We start from the raw sequence: 17,959 nt of genomic DNA on the forward strand, positions 1-17,959 counted from the left end.
GCTTCTGTGCTACACATGGGGGAAATGAAGCATTAGCACAGGGAAGATGAATTCTTAATCATCAGAGAATGATGATCCGTGACTCCTTAATTCAACACTAACATATCTATTCTTGGCTTGGAAGCTGAGAGGGAGTTGGGCCAGGTCTGTACTCTCACATAAGTTAAGAACAAGTTGGGTTTGAATCTTCTCTGTAACTATGAAAAAGTGTTAGATAATTGTGACAGTGGGCATACATTTTTGGAAAGCACCCTCCCTATAAAAGGTAAAGCAAATTCTGTTGAGCGAGGAATGATGGGAGTTTAACACCCTAGCTGCAGAGATGCCCAGCAAGGGACCCGCTACTCCGAGCCTCTCAGGATGATGGCTCCACGTACCTCACCTCTGACCCCAAGTCACCCAGGCCCAGGGCCTGGGCAGGACAGGAAGCTGCCTTAGCCTTCCCACTCCTCAAACCCCCTCTGCACTACCTTGATTCTGATCTAAAAAAAAAGGAAAAGAAAAAATCAGAATCTTTTTACTCTCCAAATTCCACATTCCTGATACATACACGGGCAATATGATACTTGGGATTACTGAGTCCTTTCATTTAAATCTCTACTGTCCCGTTAAGCGTGATTTGTCTTCTTTTCTCCCCTCACCATGGCATCTCCCGCATTCAGGGACAAACAGAGCTGAGCAGGCAGGCAGGGAGGTGAGACGGGCTGGCCCCAGAGGCAGGAGCATGGGCACATCCCTGCTCCTCCTTGGGTCCTGGGTTCTTGTCACGAAAGTGATAGGCTCCACCTAGGTCACCTCCAAAGCCCCTACCAACCCCAGAGGACCTAATTCACGAGTCATACGTTCCTGTGGCTGTTTGCTGGGTGCACAATGTGTATAGAGGAGAGGGATTCCACAGACTTTGTAATGAAGGCAGCTCCGCTCATCAGCCCCATTTCCTCAGGGTGGTGGAAGCGTGGATCTGGCCAATTTGAGTAACTCAGTCACTTCCAGTTTAAACTCTGTTGCCTTGGGCTAACCCCTCAGTCTGTTCAGAATCCTCTCTTTTGTCTTTTCATTTCCTCCTCTCGGGATAGGCTCTGGATTAGGAAGTCTTATTTAACATTTTGTCATGTCTGTGATGGGGTAGGGGACAAGAGCAAGTTCTGTCTGTTCTGAGATTGTCTTTGGCTTCCAGTGAGCCGGGACTGGCCTCTTGGGTCCAGAGTGTGGCCCTCGGTCCCTGCTGGTGGTGAGGGGTCCCCTGATTGTGATGTCCTGCCCGTGGCATCCTCCTTCCTTTGGCCCTTCTTTGTAACCCCGGCTGAGGGGCAGATGGTGCTGGGGGCCTGTAAAATGCTCCCCTGGCATCATGCGGAAGTGGGGGGCTCTGACAGGGTGCCCAGGGACCTTGTGCAGGTTGCTCTTGGTTTCAGAGTCCACTGTGAGCCAACATCCCTACCTTATCAGGGATCTCTCTCAGGGCTTGTTTTGCTAAAAAATGCTGCCCCTTTCCCGGGAGCCCATCCACGTCTGGACCCAAGCCCCATTTCCTCCAGTTCTCCATCACTGACCCCATTAAACTCATCTTGGCTGGAAAAACAGCTCTTGTGTTATCTTGACTCCCCTCTCCCCTGATGCTTATGGTATAAGTTATTTATGATATGTTATTTATGGTATAATATACGCTGTGAGAGTGAGGGAGCCACTTGGGCATATGACGAGCAGGCCTGGCTAATCCTCAAAGGAACCTAGGTGAAAAGATATATATCCATATATCATTTTAGATAGATATAAATCCCCATATTGTTTTTAAAATATGTATAAAGGAACATTAATTATATTGAAATCTGAGAAAGGTCAGAAATGACAAATGACAGGACGGGGTGGAATTCATCTGAACTGCAAAGGGCAATCCAAAGAGAGGGAGGGAGAAGAGAGGGGGGTTCCCTTCAGCAATAGAAGAGAAAGGAGCCCCAGGTCTGGAGGGGGTTCAGGTGAACGCCCACAGGTTGGAGGTGAATTGTGAAGTGCACAGATTGGGGTGGAGATGGGGCAGGAAATATTCTTGATCCGCACAGAGCTGACAAGGAGAGCCTAGGTGAAGATGGAGGAGGTGGGCAGGCAGTGGGGGAAAGGTTTGAGCAGGACGGTGTGGAGTCTGATTTGAGGAGATGCTGGAGAGGGGGCCAGTGCAGTAGGTCAACCTGTGGGAGGAATGGCTGTAAGTCATTCAAGACCGCTGGCGTGGGGGAGGGGTGAGGAGCGAAGGGGTAGCTGGAGGAGGGTGGGACCGGGCTGGGAGTGGCTACGAAGCGCCATGTTGCAGCCGTAGAGCCAGCACGGCCCGGGTCAAGGGATTCGGACGGGACCGTGGAGAAGGGAAAGATTCGAGGGGCTGGGAGGGGGGCTGCTGCCGCCCTTGGCAGCTGCAGGTGAGGGCTGAGACTGGAGAGGAGGCCACGATGACTGAGGTGTCGGACTTGCAGGAGCAACAGGACCCTGGCACAGCCCATAGGACGAGGTTGGGCAACAGGGAAGGCGGGGTGAGGAAGGGTGGGGAGTTTGAGGTCTCAGGGCTGTTTACATTCAGCTGGAGACGTCCCGGAGCCCTGGGTACGTGACTTGGGGAAGAGGAAAGGCCAGGGTATGTGCTGGGGTAGGAGGGTGGTGGGAGGCAGTACCGGGTGGTGCCAGGTGAGCAGAGGAGTGGGGAGCTGGGCTCTCGCCGGGGAGAAAGACGGGGACTCCAGTGTGTACGTCAGCCAAGGGCCCTGTCAGCCCTCTGTCCCTCCATCTCTGAGCTTGGAAGGCTAAGAACAGAGCCAGGACACCACTATCTCATTTCACTTTCATTTCACGTATAAGGAGAAGTTTGCGATTCTCTTTAACTTATGATGCTGACAAGGCAACATGGTTACTCACAAGAAAAGAGCATGGGACTTGCGTCCTCCCAAGACTTGGATTAAAATCCTAGATCTGAAAGCCAATGTAGTATACACATATAATGGAATATTATTGAGCCTTAAAAAAGAAAGGAATTCTGACATGTGGTACAGCTTGGAAGAACCTTGGGGACATCGTGCTCTGTGAAATAAGCCAGTCACAAGAAGATAAATGCCATCCATATGATTCCACTTACATGACGTACCTAGAGTAGTCAACTCATAGAAACAGAAAGTTGAATGGTGGTTGCCAGGGGCTGGAGGGAGGCTGGATGGGAAGTTCTCATTCAGTGGGTATAGAGTTACAGTTTTGCAAGATGAAAAACTTCCTAGAGATCTGTTGCATAATGTGCTACGTATAGTTTGAGTAGAGTTAACACTACTGTATTACAGCCTTAAAAATGGTTAAGGTGGGAAATTTTATATGCTTTTTACCACGACCACCATCAAAAAAAAAAAAAAAAAATCCTGTAGGATGGGCATAGAATATGCACCTCATAGAGATATTCTAAGGATTAAATGAAAGGAAGTATATGAAGCTCCTAACATACCACTAGCCCAGAAGAGGTAGTCACATTTTAATTAAATGAAATACACTAAATTTAGTTCCTTATTATTAATACCTGAATGGTTTTCTTTTTTTTTTTAAGATTTTATTCATTTATTTGACAGAGAGAGAGAGAGAGAGAGAGCGCACAAGCTCTCTGGGGGAATGGCAGGCAGAGGGAGAGGAAGAAGCAGGCTCCCCACTAAGCAGGGAGCCCGGTTCAAGGCTCAATCCCAGGACCCTGGGACCATGACCTGGGCCAAAGGCAGACGCTTAACCAACTGAGCCACCCAGGCGCCCCATGAATGGTTTTCTTTTAAGGATCTAGACCTATTTCAGCCTTTAGCAGCCTATCACAGTGCAGCCCACACAATACTGAGGATGAAACAGTTAATAGTAACACCCCTGAGCTGCTAGACCCAAAAGATTTGTAATGGAATTAAACAAGAAGATCTCAGCATCTCTGTTTTTGATCAGAGGAAGGTCCCAAATGAAGATGTCACTATTACCACCAAAAGAAACTGAATATAATCATTTCTGACCACACGAAAGGGCAGAATTCAAATGCAACTGGCCAGAACACTGGGTTTGCAGACTTGCAGGGCCTCGAAAATATAGAGAAGCCCTTTGCAAAGCAGAAGTGATGAGCAACAGGCATTCAGGTGAGCCTATGGGAGAGAACAAACCTCCTTAGGAATCTTATTACTACATATTTAGGGCATAACGTGAAATTTGAACAAGTTCCACTGTAGAGACATAGACTTTACTGGAGGTCTATGACAAGATCAACATGGAATATTCTTAGGAGAATCACCAGAACTTGGAAATCCAAGACCTAGAGGAATTCAAACCAGACTGGAACATTCTCTTAGCCATCCCTGGCTAAGATTTTTTCTTACTCCTCAGAAGGATTTGGAAGTTGATGCCAAAGTGCGTTTCTCTATCACCTACAGCTCGCTGCATGAGATTATAAGTTAACCAGAAGTAACTGGATTGGCCTTATTTCATAGCATGGGTTCAAGCTCTCTTGATACTTCCTTTTGTCATCTTCGTGAAGTCCTGGGTCACAGACAGCCACCAGCTATTATTATAGCAAGATACCTGCACAGGGTGGACGCCTTCTGACTCTTGCAGTTAAAATCCCCGTGCCCGGAGTTTCCAGGTAAGCAGCAACCCTCATACAATGTTGTCTGGGTGTGCAGCCTGTAACAATAGTGTGCCACACCCAGACAGACAATATGCCAAAATATTAAAATATCCTACTCAGGCACTAGGTCACGTAGAACACGCATGGCCCGGGACAGGCCAGTCCCTCTTAAGATGTCAGGGCTCTTGAGAGGGTCAGTCAGACTAGATGTGATACTTTCTTATTGCTCTCGCCTTTCTTAGGTTGTTTTTTGAAGGCATTCTGTGGTCTGTCCCACCTTGAATGATAACATGGTGGAGGGGATGGGGCAAGGGGCTTTGATATCAAGCGGAATGAGTTGAAATCTCATCTCCATTCCTTTAGTGGCCGTGTGAGCTGAGCGTGTTACTTCACCTTTCTGAGCCTCAGGATTCCTGTCCGTAGAGGAGAACCCTAGAAGCCCTTCAAGTTCATGGAAAGAAGAGAGACGGTGCAGCCGAAGGGTCTGGTACACTGCCTGAGCCACGGGAGCTGCTCCCCAAGTGTCACTTATTGCTCCAACCCCTCCCTGTGTCACCTTCTCATTTCCCCTGATTCCGAGTCTTGCTTCATTCTTTCTAAATCCAAGAACCTGCTCTTAGGCCTTGACCTCTTTCTTTGATGAGTACTTGCGTTCATGGGCACTCCCGTCCGCACACACACTCACAGACTCTGATAAACAACCTCCTCTGTTGATGCGAATTTCACCTTCCCAGCTTCACACACACTCCCCGTCATCCATTATTTTTCTCTCTTTGGCCCCTTCATGTCAGCTGTCCCCAATGCCTTGAGTGTATGTGACTGGATAGCTAACACTTCAGCGTTTTCCCATCTTGCTCCTGTTGGGACACAGATCTTTTCCTTTATGCTTCCTACCATTGATGGATCTGGGCTACACGGAAGGGTCATTTGTCCTCTGTGTGTGTTAGAGGGAAAGCACGTGTATTTTCCCAAACGCGTCTGTTTTTCCCTCTTAAATGCCAGAACCACTTTTTAATCTAGACCCCTGCGTGCCATTTGTCGTCAGTGACCCAGCAGGACGGTTCAGTGCTACGTGCTCTGGTGGGCCCCTCCTTCCACCTCCATATCCTGCTCCGGAACTTTCTCCTCGTACGCACTGTTCATTAACTCAGACTGAAGCCCCGTCTCCACAGCTACGTGTTCCAATGAAAGGGCAATGGAGACACGGAGGATCCCCCTGCTTCCTGCGGAGAGAAGGTCAGTCTCTCCTTCCCCTTGACTTTCAGTCCACTTCCTTCGGGAAGTCAGGCCGACCATTACATGTTGGGCTTCTAATTTGAGAAGCCAAAGGATTTTAAAAGTCTTCCGAAGCAGGTACTCTTTCTTTGGTCCTGCCCGTATAATTATGTCTGGCTTCTGTAGGTCCTGTTAATTTAAAAGTGTCTGTTGGGGGGCGCCTGGGTGGCTCAGATGGTTGAGCATCTGCCTTTGGCTCAGGTCAGGATCTCAGGGTCCTGGGATCGAGCCCCATGTCGGGCTCCCAGCTCAGCGGGGAGTCTGCTTCTCCCTCTCCCTCTGCCTCTCCCCCTGCTTGTGCTCTCTGTCTCTGTCTCTGTATCTCTCTCAAATGAATAAATTTTTAAAAATCTGAAAAAAAAGGTGTCTGTGTTCCAGAAACCAATATTGCACTGTATGTTAAATACCTAACATTTTAAATAGATAGATGATAGATGATAGATAGATGATAGATAGATAGATAGATAGATAGATAGATGATAGATATATGATAGATGATAGATAGATAGATGATAGATAGATAGATAGATAGATAGATAGATAGATAGATAGATGATAGATGATAGATAGATAGATGATAGATAGACAGATAGATACAGGTGTCTGTGTGGTTTGCAGCGTGTCTCCTCATCAGTTCTACCCAGGATAAAGCAGTCTGCAGAGCTTTTTTGCTCACTCTCTCTCTCTCTCATACTAAACGCAAAAACATGTTTCTGACCGAGGCCCGCCCTGACATTTAGAGACCGCAAGATGGGCTATTGGTCCCCTGCAGTGAGCCCTGGTAGAACCAGGGGGCTGGATGAGGAGGGTTTAGAAAGGAGATTTGATAAAACCTGGGGCTTGGCCCCCCGTGGCTGTTGAGCCCGTCGAGGCAAACCGCTGTTAGGATGTGCAGGATGGCGGCTTGTTTATCTTTAGCTGCTCCACAGACCTCTCTGGACACATATGGTTGCTGTTTTTGTTTGACTAATTTTGATTTTTTTTTTTTAATGCCCTCATGCTTAAAAGAAGAAACAAATCTTTAAAATGACCTCATGTTTGTCCAATGTTACTTCATGGGAAATCACCAACCTCCAGGGAGCACGGAGTCAAAGCCGGCCTGGCACTGAGGGAAGGGGGTTTGGAATTCGGGACCTCTGGAGCTGTGTTGAACAGACGCTAAAGTATTGTGTGATTTGGGACCTTGTTCCCCATCCACAAGAACGAGAGTTACCATGAGTTGGCTGCCAGGTTTAAATAAGGAAGAAATTTCACAATATTTGTGTAAAGAGTATAAAGAATGATCGAGGTAATGATTATTACAATGATTATAGAATAATATAATATAGGTACAGTATACATGATATTCTTTTTGTGAGAATCCTCAACCCCCTCCCCCGACCCCCGAGTTAGGTACTATTATTATTCCCACTTGACAGAGGAGGGGACAGATGTTTAGGGAGGACAAGTCAGAGGGAGATGGGAACGCCGCCCCCTCCGTCAGGCTCTAGAGGTTTTGCCCTTAGCACCCACACTACTGTGATGGTTACCTCAGCATTGGCCTTTGTAAATTATCAATTACAAATATAATTCATGTTCATTGTGAAAAAGTCCAAACAACAGAAACACCGAAAGTAGTTAAAGCAGAAAGTGATAGGACTGCCTCCCCAGAAGGGGTTTAGCGGTTTGAGGGACATCCACTCAGGCCTCTTCCCAGAATGCACGCTGAGGGCTGTGTGTTTGTTTTAACAGAAGTTACATCACACTCCGTGCATTGTTCTGTGTGACATTACATCTTTATTTGCGAATGGAAGTAATGTGGGTTAATAGATCGGTACAGGGCATCAGAGTGGTGCTTAAGCCCCCAGTCCCTACTATTACTGTCTGTGTGTTTTGAGGCAAATTACATAACTTCTTTGAGTCTCACCTTTCAAATGGGTGTCATGCTACTTCTCTTTCAGAGCTCTTATGAAGATTAGAGGTGATATACGTAAAATGCCAGGCATATGCTCAATAGTGGGGATTGTTATTATTTCTAATAAACTATTTAAATTCTAGAATATTTTTCATTCTTGAACTGCAAACATACTATATTTTTCTCTAGATTCGAACAAGATGGGTTATAATTTATACAGTCTTCGATGCTTTATTTTGATAAATTCTCAATGGGATTTATTCCTGCTTTCTTTTATATATATATATATATTTTCTTTTATTTAAATTCAATCAGCCAACATACAGTACATCATTAGTTTTTGGTGTAGTGTGTTCCTGTTTTCTTTTTTCAAATCAGATTTTTTACCGTTTGATGCACATTGGAATTACTTGGGAAGCTTGTAAAAACCCCAAAGCAGGCCCACATCACAGTCTCTAGTTAGGAACTAAGCTCCAGTTTTCTTCAAAAGATCAGTAGGTGATCCCAGTATTCGGGCAAGGCAGAGAATCATCGCTTCATATGATGCTCTGTGTGTTCTCAAGAAATGAGCATATAGGCAAGAATGGAATCGAATTTCATTTGCTCAGTGTATTTGTATTAATGGAAGCGCTTACTACCTTTCCCCTTTTAATGTTATTAATGTATTGAATATTATTAATTACCTAATATTCAATATTTAAATACACATGTGGACTGAATGCCAGAAAGAGACAATGAGATCCAATAACATATTGTAAATTGTAAAGTGTGTATATTTTTATTATAAAGCACATTAAAGAGTATTTCGAAAAATAGGAAAAAAAAAGAAAGAAAACAATTCACTAATAGTCTCACCACCTTCCCATCTATCAGTTTCTGCTGGTATACTAGCATTAGTATATTTATTCTTTCTATCAGTAGGCTTTAAAATACATAACTATCCTATCACTGTTCTAACTCTGAACGCCTTGTCATTAGCAAACAATTAGAGTGAACAACTGCATCGTCGGGCCAGTAGCTTCGGGCTGAGAGCTGGGCAGCAGGTAGAGCCCCACCAGTTGGGCTGAGCACAGCTCCCCACTAACGTTGCTCACAGTGGCCAGTCTACATTCATTCAAACCCTTTTGGTGACTTTGATTCATTTTCTCTTTCAAGGTGGAATCGCTCAATGAGAATGTCAGGGTGACACCAGGGATGGGCTGGAAGCACGCGGGAAGGATAGACGACCATCTCCACATGTAACTAAAGCTGGATTCTAGTACTTAGTTCTCTATAGAGAAGCCTCACTTATTAAGAGGCTGTTCATGAAACCTCTGGAAGGATGGACAGGCCACAGGCAACAGTGGCTACCTGCAGAGGGGAAATGTGTGGCTGGGAAGGAGAATTTGCCATACGCTCTTTCATATCGTATTCATATATTCCTTCTCCAAAAAGGTAAATAGAGTTTTAAACCATCTGTTCTTCTATTCTTCAGTGCTGATCAGTACTTTCTATTGTCCCTTCTCTGGGACAGGTGCTATGTTTTCCCATTTGCTTTATTCATACATTTACCTTGTAATAAAAATTGTGCAAATAAACAGACAGTTCTTGACCTCTGGAAGCTTACTGATAAGCCCACCCACAGGTATTCAGAGGAACTCAAGGACAAACAGCAGACAATTCGCTCGATGTCAGTCACAAGGCAGGTGTATTTGAGGGAACAGGTCGTGGGAGGAACATACTTGGACAGGGTGGAGTGAAAGGGAAAGAACCTTTCTTACAGAAGAGATTCCAGGGAAGGAAGGAAAATTTCAGAGGTTGTTTCAGTGGCAGAAGAGACGTTTGTGCAGTGTGGGGGAGGAAGCACATTCCAGACACAGGTGCAGCCTGAGAGGTAACCTAACCAGAGCAATAGCACAACTCATGAGGGGGCCCATTTATCTTGGGGTCCCATGACTGACAACTTCTTCATTGTAAAGTGACCTGTCGGAATTTTAGGGTGAGCTTAGAACAGTGTCAGAGATGGTAGGCCCTCAATAGGTGGATGTTAGCTGACTGTATTTATCTAACCCCAGGAGAGGGGAGCCCCCTCATTTTGGAGGGCTCTCTCCTCTGCATTGCACAGTCTGTGAAGATAGCACATTTATACCTACTGCCCTAAGTGAACTGAAGGCAAAGGAACAGAGAGGTGACATTGAAAAGTAGGCTGGGACAGTTTAGGCAGCCCAGAGCTGCCCAGCGAAAGGCCTGGACACAGAAGGAGAGGCTCTTGGCACCTCTTGGAAGGAGAATGGTCAGTGATTAGATGGAAGGCAGGAGAAGTTTTAGAATAAAATGGATGTCCCCCAGATAACATACCAATGATGATTCTCTGGTCAGGTCCTCACCAAAGCATTTCTAGGTAATTGTCATTAGCACTGGGAACGAAGATGAGAGAGGCACAACCCTGACCATTTTCATGACCCCCTTGACCACCCTTCACTACACACCCTGTCATCTTTGATTAAGTGTACCTTTCACTGGATTCATATCCTTTTGCTGCAGGTAGGTGCCCTCAGTCTTCAGATTTTATTACAACTTGCAGTGATTTTATCTCTTTGTCTGTTTTCTTTTACCCCCTGAGCAATGAGCTCTATGTGGGTAGGAAGTAGGTCATATGTCCAGGTTAATCACCCCTGTGACCGCACAGTGACTGGCACATAGTAGGCATTTAATGAATATTTGATAAATTAAAAGAACAAATGAATATTAAAGAAGAAATGAACAAATAGAATTTACTAGCTTAGTCTAACACAAGATTAAACTACTAATCATTCTCCTGTTTTTTCCATTACATTACATTCTAGCTTAGACCCATGGCTTCTATGCTAATCCCAGCACTTCGGGTCACTCCTTGATTGTTTTTTATCTGCTTCAGCTGCCAGGAGAGACTGATATGGCAGGTAAAAGTCCAGAACTAGAAAGTTTACTCCTTCAGCCCTGGATGATCTGGTCCCTCCAGCTTCACTTCTCACCCCTTTGTGACATGTTCCAACTGACCTGAAGACCTTTCAGACTCTTGAGTGCACTATGTTCACTCTCTTTTGCCTCCTGGTGTTTGCACATCTGTTTCATCTGTCTTCCTTCCTGCCCCTGCCTTTGACACCCACATCTGAGTTTAGCACCCTTTACCGGGGATCCTATCCTGTATATCTCTGATTTCATGCTTAGCTCATTAACCTGGAATTGCATTTTTAAGTAGTTGTGTTCATTTACTTATTCATCAATCAATATTTATTGTGCATCCATGATATCTCAGGCACTATTTTAGGTACCAGGGACCTGGTAGTGAACAAAATAGGCAAAATCCCTGTCTTAAAATTACATTTTAGTGGAAAGAGATGAGCAATTAACAAGTGGAGACACAGCTATATAATAGGTCACATGTTAAGTCCTATAAAGAAAAATGAAGCAGGGAAGACAGAGGGAAATAGGGGTGGGAAGGTTATTTTAGATGAAGCGATCCAGAAGGGCATCCTGATAAGGCAACATTTTATCATCAGCTCAAAGGAATCAGGGGAATAAGCCATGAAGATGTCTGGGGACACATATTCCAGAAACAGTGCAAAGGCGCTGAGCCAAGAATGTACTTGACATATTCAGGACATTGAAGAAGCAGGAGGTGATGTGGCTAGAGCAGAGTGACCATGTCAGCCTTTAATCCAAGCTATAAGCTCCATCCGGTGAGAGATCACATCTACCTGGCTCAGTGCGGTATTCCGCAATATCTAGCATGGAAGCTGGCACATGCTGTCAAGGTACTGCATGAACTCACTTCTTGGGACAGCTTCCCCATCTGATGGCTTCACCATCTGATGGCTTCACCCATCAGGTCCTGAATGGGATAGACAGAGAGGAGGATATTGAGCTTGGACAAGGGCAGGTCTGGGTAATGGAGGAACTAGATAAATAAAACAAGAACAGGAAAGGGTTGAGGGATTGAGAACCAACCTGAGGGTTCTGCTTGGTGCTCCAGGGATCAAAGCTGACCATGGGACAGTGCTTTAGAAATGGCCTCTCATACCATGTGACATCATTAAAGCTGCACTCTTTAAGTCACTAGTAACGTCGTGTCGGATCAATCCAGTATCCTCTCCTTACTACATATTTGATACTGCACTGAATGTTTTCCCTGGATTAGCTTAGCATGACTGTTATGGAGATTATTTGAGATGATGTCTCCATTTTACAGATGAACACACTGACACTTGGAGGGTCAAGTAACCTGCCCATGATCCCACAAGCAGTGAACTCAAGTGATAGGATTCCAAAGGCTTCACTCTTAACCCCTGTACCATAAATACCTCCTTCCTCCTCCTGCCCCATCATGGTGAGATGATCTTATTATTGTGGTAGAGACTTGCAGCCAAATGAAGGGACAGAAACTAAACCTCAGATCTGAGTTACACTTGACCCCAAATCAGTGTATTTTCAAATCAAATGACAGCAGTTGCCCCATGGTTTTGTTTTGTTTGTTTTCTGGGTTGGGGTCGAGCCTATAGAGATGAGTGCAAGAACCAACTACAGTTAGAGAGAAGACTTTGACAAGGAATCTGTGTCCCATGAGGCTTCAAACTGACTGAGGACAGTACACCTCACTAAGAGGCAACCTGGTGGTAAAAGGAAGTTTTCCTAACAAGGGAATGTCTGGAGCTTTTCATGAAAAATGGCAGGCAAGTTCTGGAAAAACCCTGTCATGCTCTATCTCTCCAAGACACAGATGAGATGTGTGATGCTCCCACTGGGACAAGAACTGACAGGAATTCTGGTGCTAGGGAAGACAGCAGCACCCACCATAGGGATCAAGATGTGCCTCCAAAAACAACAGCTAATGATTCATTCGCTTATAATGGAAAGGACACAATGGAGATGTTTTGGCTGTTGATGCTGAGCCTCACTATACAGGTCCCACAATGTGAATTAGGAAGGAAATGGTTGAGTGGAAGTTCATTAGATTTCTCTAAGTAACCTCTAACACTACTACAACCCAATTCAAAGAGACTATGGAATTCAGGATGACTAACTCAAGCCCCGCTAAGAATGGCGAGTTCCCCAAGAAGACCTTTAAAGGAGCGGTGTGGACTTTCCCATCTCTATCTGCTTCCCTCTTGAGATTCTCTAAAGAAGAAATCAAAGAGACTAAAGCCAGGAAGTGGCTTTTATCCTGTGATCTCACTACATCCCACTTGGTGCTGCAGTGCCCAAAGGGGGGCCTCTTCCTTGAAGTGATAAGAAGAGCTGCTTGCTTGAAGATATCAGTGGTCATTGGAGCCTATGGCAGTCTTGTTAACAGGACAAGGGGCCTAGGTCATAATCTCTAGGAATCTCCTGTGGCTAAAACTGTGAAGAGTTGACATGTGGGCAAAACAATGGGTGAGTCTATCCCCCAGATTGGAGGAAAATGAGCAGACGCACGAAAGATGCTTAGGCCAGACCCTTACAGCATCACAAAAGAATTCAGAACACCAGATCAAATGTCCTTCCTGCCCTTTAACTTTCTGGGTTTTCTGTGAGAACATTGATGTCTTTATCAAGAAAGAGGGATGCATGAGCACCAATTCCTCAGAAAAGAGAGAGCCCGTTAAAACCCATCAGGATCAAGACAGAACACACCAGAACAAGCTATCATGGGGAAAACAACAACATCTGCCTCTATCTGGTCTAAAGGCCGGGCGGTTAGTGCAGCGCGTGGCCCTGTAATTTGGAGGCGACTGCCAGGAATCCAGTCACTGGTCTCCATGAACCACAGCATGAATTCTGTGTATTTCAGAACACAATGTTGGTTTTTATAATTGTAAATATGTTAAGTTAGAAATTGAGAGACAGTTGTTAATGTCAGGAAGCCAGATCTTGTTTCCAAACACAACACAATGTTTTTTCTTTGTTTTTTGTGGGTTTTTTTGTGAATGTGGTTCCATTCTCCTTCGGCAGCAGAGAGAGCATCTGGCAGAGGGTTAGGAAACCTAGGGCTGGCTGTGGTTTTGCCACTAACTAGGTGACCGCTGGCATTTCAAATAATTCAGGATGTTAGAGCCTACAGGGTGCAGTTCCTTGGTCTAACCACAATAAGAGAGAGAAAGATGAACAGTCCAAGGCATCAGTCCTGCAGGAACTTGCATCTGCGTTGAGGAGATAAAAAAACCCGAGAGCAGAAGGGAGGGCATCATGGGTGCTACATAAAAGTACAAAGTACAAAGGAAGAGATCAATTTCAACTGGGCAAGATATTAAATAAGCATATGGGGGGGCATTCTAGGTAAAGGAAAGAGCATAAGAAAAACCCCACGATGAGATACCACTTCACACCCATTATGATGGCTACTATCAAAAAAAACTCCAGAAAATACCAAGAGTTGGTGAGGATGTGGAAAATTGGAGCCCTCGTGCACTCTTGCTAGAAATGGATAATGGTGCTGCTGCTTTGGAAAACCATCTGGCAGTTCCTTAAAAAAATGAAACAGAATTACCATGTGATCCAGCAATTCCACTTCTGGGTATATACCTGAAAGCATTGAAAACAGCAACTTGAACAGACAGTTGTACATTCTCGTTCATAGCAGCATTATTCACAATAGTCAAAAGGTGGAAGCAACCCAAGCATCCACTGATGGATGAATGGATAAGCAAAATGCAGTCTATGCATACAATGACATTTTATTTTGCCTAAAAAAGGAAGGAAATCCTGACCCATGCTTACAACATGGATAAATCTTGAGGACATTATGCTAAGTGAAATTAGCCAATCACAAAAAGATAAATTCTGTGTGATTCAAATTAGATACATAGAGTAGTCATCAGATTCACAGATACAGGAAGTAGAATGGTGGTTGCCAGGGGCTAGAGGTCAGGGATAGGGGGTTATTGTTCAGTGGGGACAGTTCCAATTTTACAAGATGAAAGAGTTCTGTGGATGGATGATGGTTATGGTTGCACAACAGTGTGAATGTACTTGATGCCACTGAGCTGCACACTTAAAAATGGTTATAAGGTGGTAAGATTTTTTTAAATTTTTTCTTTAGAGAGAGAGAGAGAGAGAGGAGGGACAGAGAGAGAATCTTAAGCAGGCTCCATGCTCAGCATGGAGCCCGATGTAGAGCTCAACACGGGGCTCATCCCACGACCCTGAGATCATGACCTGAGCTGAAATCAAGAGTCAGACACTTAACCGACTAAGCCACCCAGGCACCCCAAGGTGGTAAGTTTTATGTTATGTGTATTTTATCACAAAAAAGCTCCCCCACAAAAAAAAAAAAAACAAACAAACAGGCAGAGTAGATTTAAAAGAAATAAAGAGTCTGTGAGCAAAGGGCTTAAAAGATGTATCAGCAGATAAAGGCAGATCAGGTCTTGAGTCAGGTCAGGCCAAATCTTGTGCTACATGTCATATGAAATAAGAAGGGAGAGGACAGGAAAGTAGGTGATCGATGGGTAGAAATAAACTTTGTCTTGAAAATGGCATGGTGAACGTCATGGTCATGTTGGGTATCAATAAGTTTTATGCTCTTTTGCTGTAAATACGGTATTTGGAACTACTGCAGCTTCATTCTTGCTATTGAACCTGAAGAGAGGCAGATAGGTTCTTATCCCACATTAGCGAAGTCCCATAGAGCCGCACAACATTCCTTACTCCTCCCTCAGACAAGCACCTTTATATCTGTATCAGGTGAGTATCTCAGGAGGCAGGTCTAAATCAGGATAATTGGAGGGCGGCTGAATAAAACAGCCCTTTACGAGGATGTGGGTGGGGAATCTCAAAAAATAGAGCAGAATCTGTAGGGAATGGGGACTGTTACCATCCCTAGACCTGTCGGGTGAGAGGAGGAAGCACTTACTGGCTCAATAAGGAATGAGTCCTGGGGATCAGAGGCTCTCCTGAGAGTTACAGTGACCTTTGATGCGGGGGTGCAGCCTGTCCTAGACAATCCCACAGGGAGGTGACCTGGGGTGGGGGGAATGCCCTCACTCCCTCCTTCTTCTTTCTGGGATCTCCTGCCAGGATTCTCCCCTGACCAAGGCCCAGCTGGAAGCCAGGGGTTTAAGGAACCAGTCCGATGTGATCCAGTGTCTCCTTGAATGAACATCAGCCTCCCCTGGAAGCCTTAGTCAAACACAGTACACTGGAGCCCCGCCTCGAAGTTTCTGATTCAGTAGGTCTAAGGCAGGGGCAGAGAACTTGCATGTTTAACAAGTTCCCAGGTGATGCTGATGTTGCTGGTCTGGGGACTACATCTTGAAATGCAACTCATATTTGGTCAGCCTCTCACAACAAACAGGAAGACAGATGGAGAGGAGATCTGGAAAGGCAAACAGCCTGTTTACTTTAATTAAAGGTGATGCTGGACTGATTAATGTCACAACCTTTGCCAGGCCTCAGTTTCTTACCTAAGAAATGAGAGAGATCTGCGAGGGCCCTTCTAGCTCATTCTGTGATCCCATGGACCCTGGGGTGCAGAATCTAAGGCCATATCTCTGAATGACCACAAAGGTGACACTTCTTACAGGTAAGGCAATTGTTACTGCTATCGACTATCTGGGGTTGGACAGTAGTTTATGGAATTGTGCACGGGGTTATGTAAGTCAATTCGTATCTACGTTTTCTGATTATTTTTCCTATTGGGTGTAGAGCTATTTGGGAAAGGATATAAACAGTTGACTTTTCCATCTTATTTCTCTACGGATGAAAGGAGGCGTTCACTGCATCAGATAAGCTATGTTCCAAAATGGGGTGGGGGGGCTTTAATTTGTGTAAAATCAGTCATCAAGGAGATACCACAGGAGAATGTATCTAATTAACAAAAGCCTGGTTGGTTTACACGAGCTATGCCTATAGAATCATTATTCGGCGTAACTTAAGAAATACTTTTCACTTTTCAAGAGCTCATTTGTTAAAATCAAAAGAAATCGGTTGTCCTCCTGGCCATCGGTGGCTGTGCACATCTGTGAGTGTGTGCTTAGGTGCGGAATGTTTATGCTTCCCTTGCTGCATGTTTGTTTTTGTGTGCCGTGTATTTACAGCGACGCACATGATGCAGAGGCATAGCTGAAAGCCTTTGGAAAATTCCCATCTGTTCCTTGGTTCCCCTTTTGTCTTTGTTCAATTTTGTAAAAAAAAAAAAAAATTTCTTAAATTTTTATGCAATGTCTGGTTAAAAATAGACTCCCTCGTGGCAGTCATCAGAGGCAACTTCCAGGAATCTTAAAACATCTTTTGCATAATCCTTCTGCTTTCTCTTCAGGGTATTTCTGACCCAGAAATTGAAGCTGCTTGTAAATTACTGATTCATGTATTCATTCATTCAACTGTGACTACGAAGGCAATTCATGGCTGAAGGACACGTTAGTTAAGTCAGGGGGAAGTGACAGTTCAGTTGGGAATTTGTGTCCCAATTCTGAGAGATGGAAGAGTTTCAGCTTTCTTTAGGCTAGATGTTCATGAGAAGCTTTCAGAGGCCTGGGCCTATGGAATAGTCGGGGCTCTACGGACCTGTTTCTTCATTGGACAAGTTTTATTGAGTATCTATGGCACCTGAGAACTGGTGCTGGTGTCCTATATGGGCTCCTGGTGTCCTGGGCACGGACACGTGCGGGAGGAGCCATAATAAGGTGATGAATTCTTCCAACACATTTCTAAGGTCCCTGAAGACAGAGACTGAGTTGGGCATTTCATGACTGTAGCTCTAGTAGCCTAGAACATACTGGGTGCTCAGTACATACTTGACGACGGCGTGGAAGCACAGAGGAGGAGCTGATGGGTCCTGCAGGGGGTGGAGGAGGGGCCAGGAGGACTCCCAGCTCACTAGGGGAAGAGGGAAGAAGAGCACCCTTACCCCTGCCTTCCTAGGAGGCCCTGGGCAGCCCACACTCTTATCTTTAAGGTTCTATTTGTTTTGACGAATAAATAAAAGAGACCAACAAAACAAGCCTGGATTCTGTTCTAAACATATTACCTCAAGCTGTCAGCCTGAAAATGTCTATAGCATTTTCCATGTAAATTCCATTCTGATGGGCTTCACTGGTCTCTAGGGTGGCAGTGGTTGACTCAAACCAAATTTCTTCCGACTTCGAAATTCACTCATTGTGAACAGAAGAGACCTGAGCATTACACCTGCTGCTGTCCCTACTTGCCTTCTTCTCGTTCCCTTGTTATTTCTGGGA

At 45.0% G+C, this 17,959-nt stretch overlaps 1 long non-coding RNA gene across 1 annotated transcript; it reads left to right on the plus strand.

The window, feature by feature from the left end:
- Positions 1–5,750: 5,750 nt before the first annotated feature.
- LOC118526075 (uncharacterized) lies at positions 5,751–17,532 on the plus strand. The gene is made up of 3 exons (XR_004912455.2): positions 5,751–5,854; positions 16,172–16,305; positions 17,041–17,532. It is a non-coding gene; the product is annotated as an uncharacterized LOC118526075 (long non-coding RNA).
- The last annotated feature ends 427 nt before the right edge of the window (positions 17,533–17,959 follow it).

The sequence above is a fragment of the Halichoerus grypus genome, chromosome 4 (genome assembly GCF_964656455.1).
Source record: "Halichoerus grypus chromosome 4, mHalGry1.hap1.1, whole genome shotgun sequence".
Lineage (NCBI taxonomy): Eukaryota > Metazoa > Chordata > Mammalia > Carnivora > Phocidae > Halichoerus > Halichoerus grypus.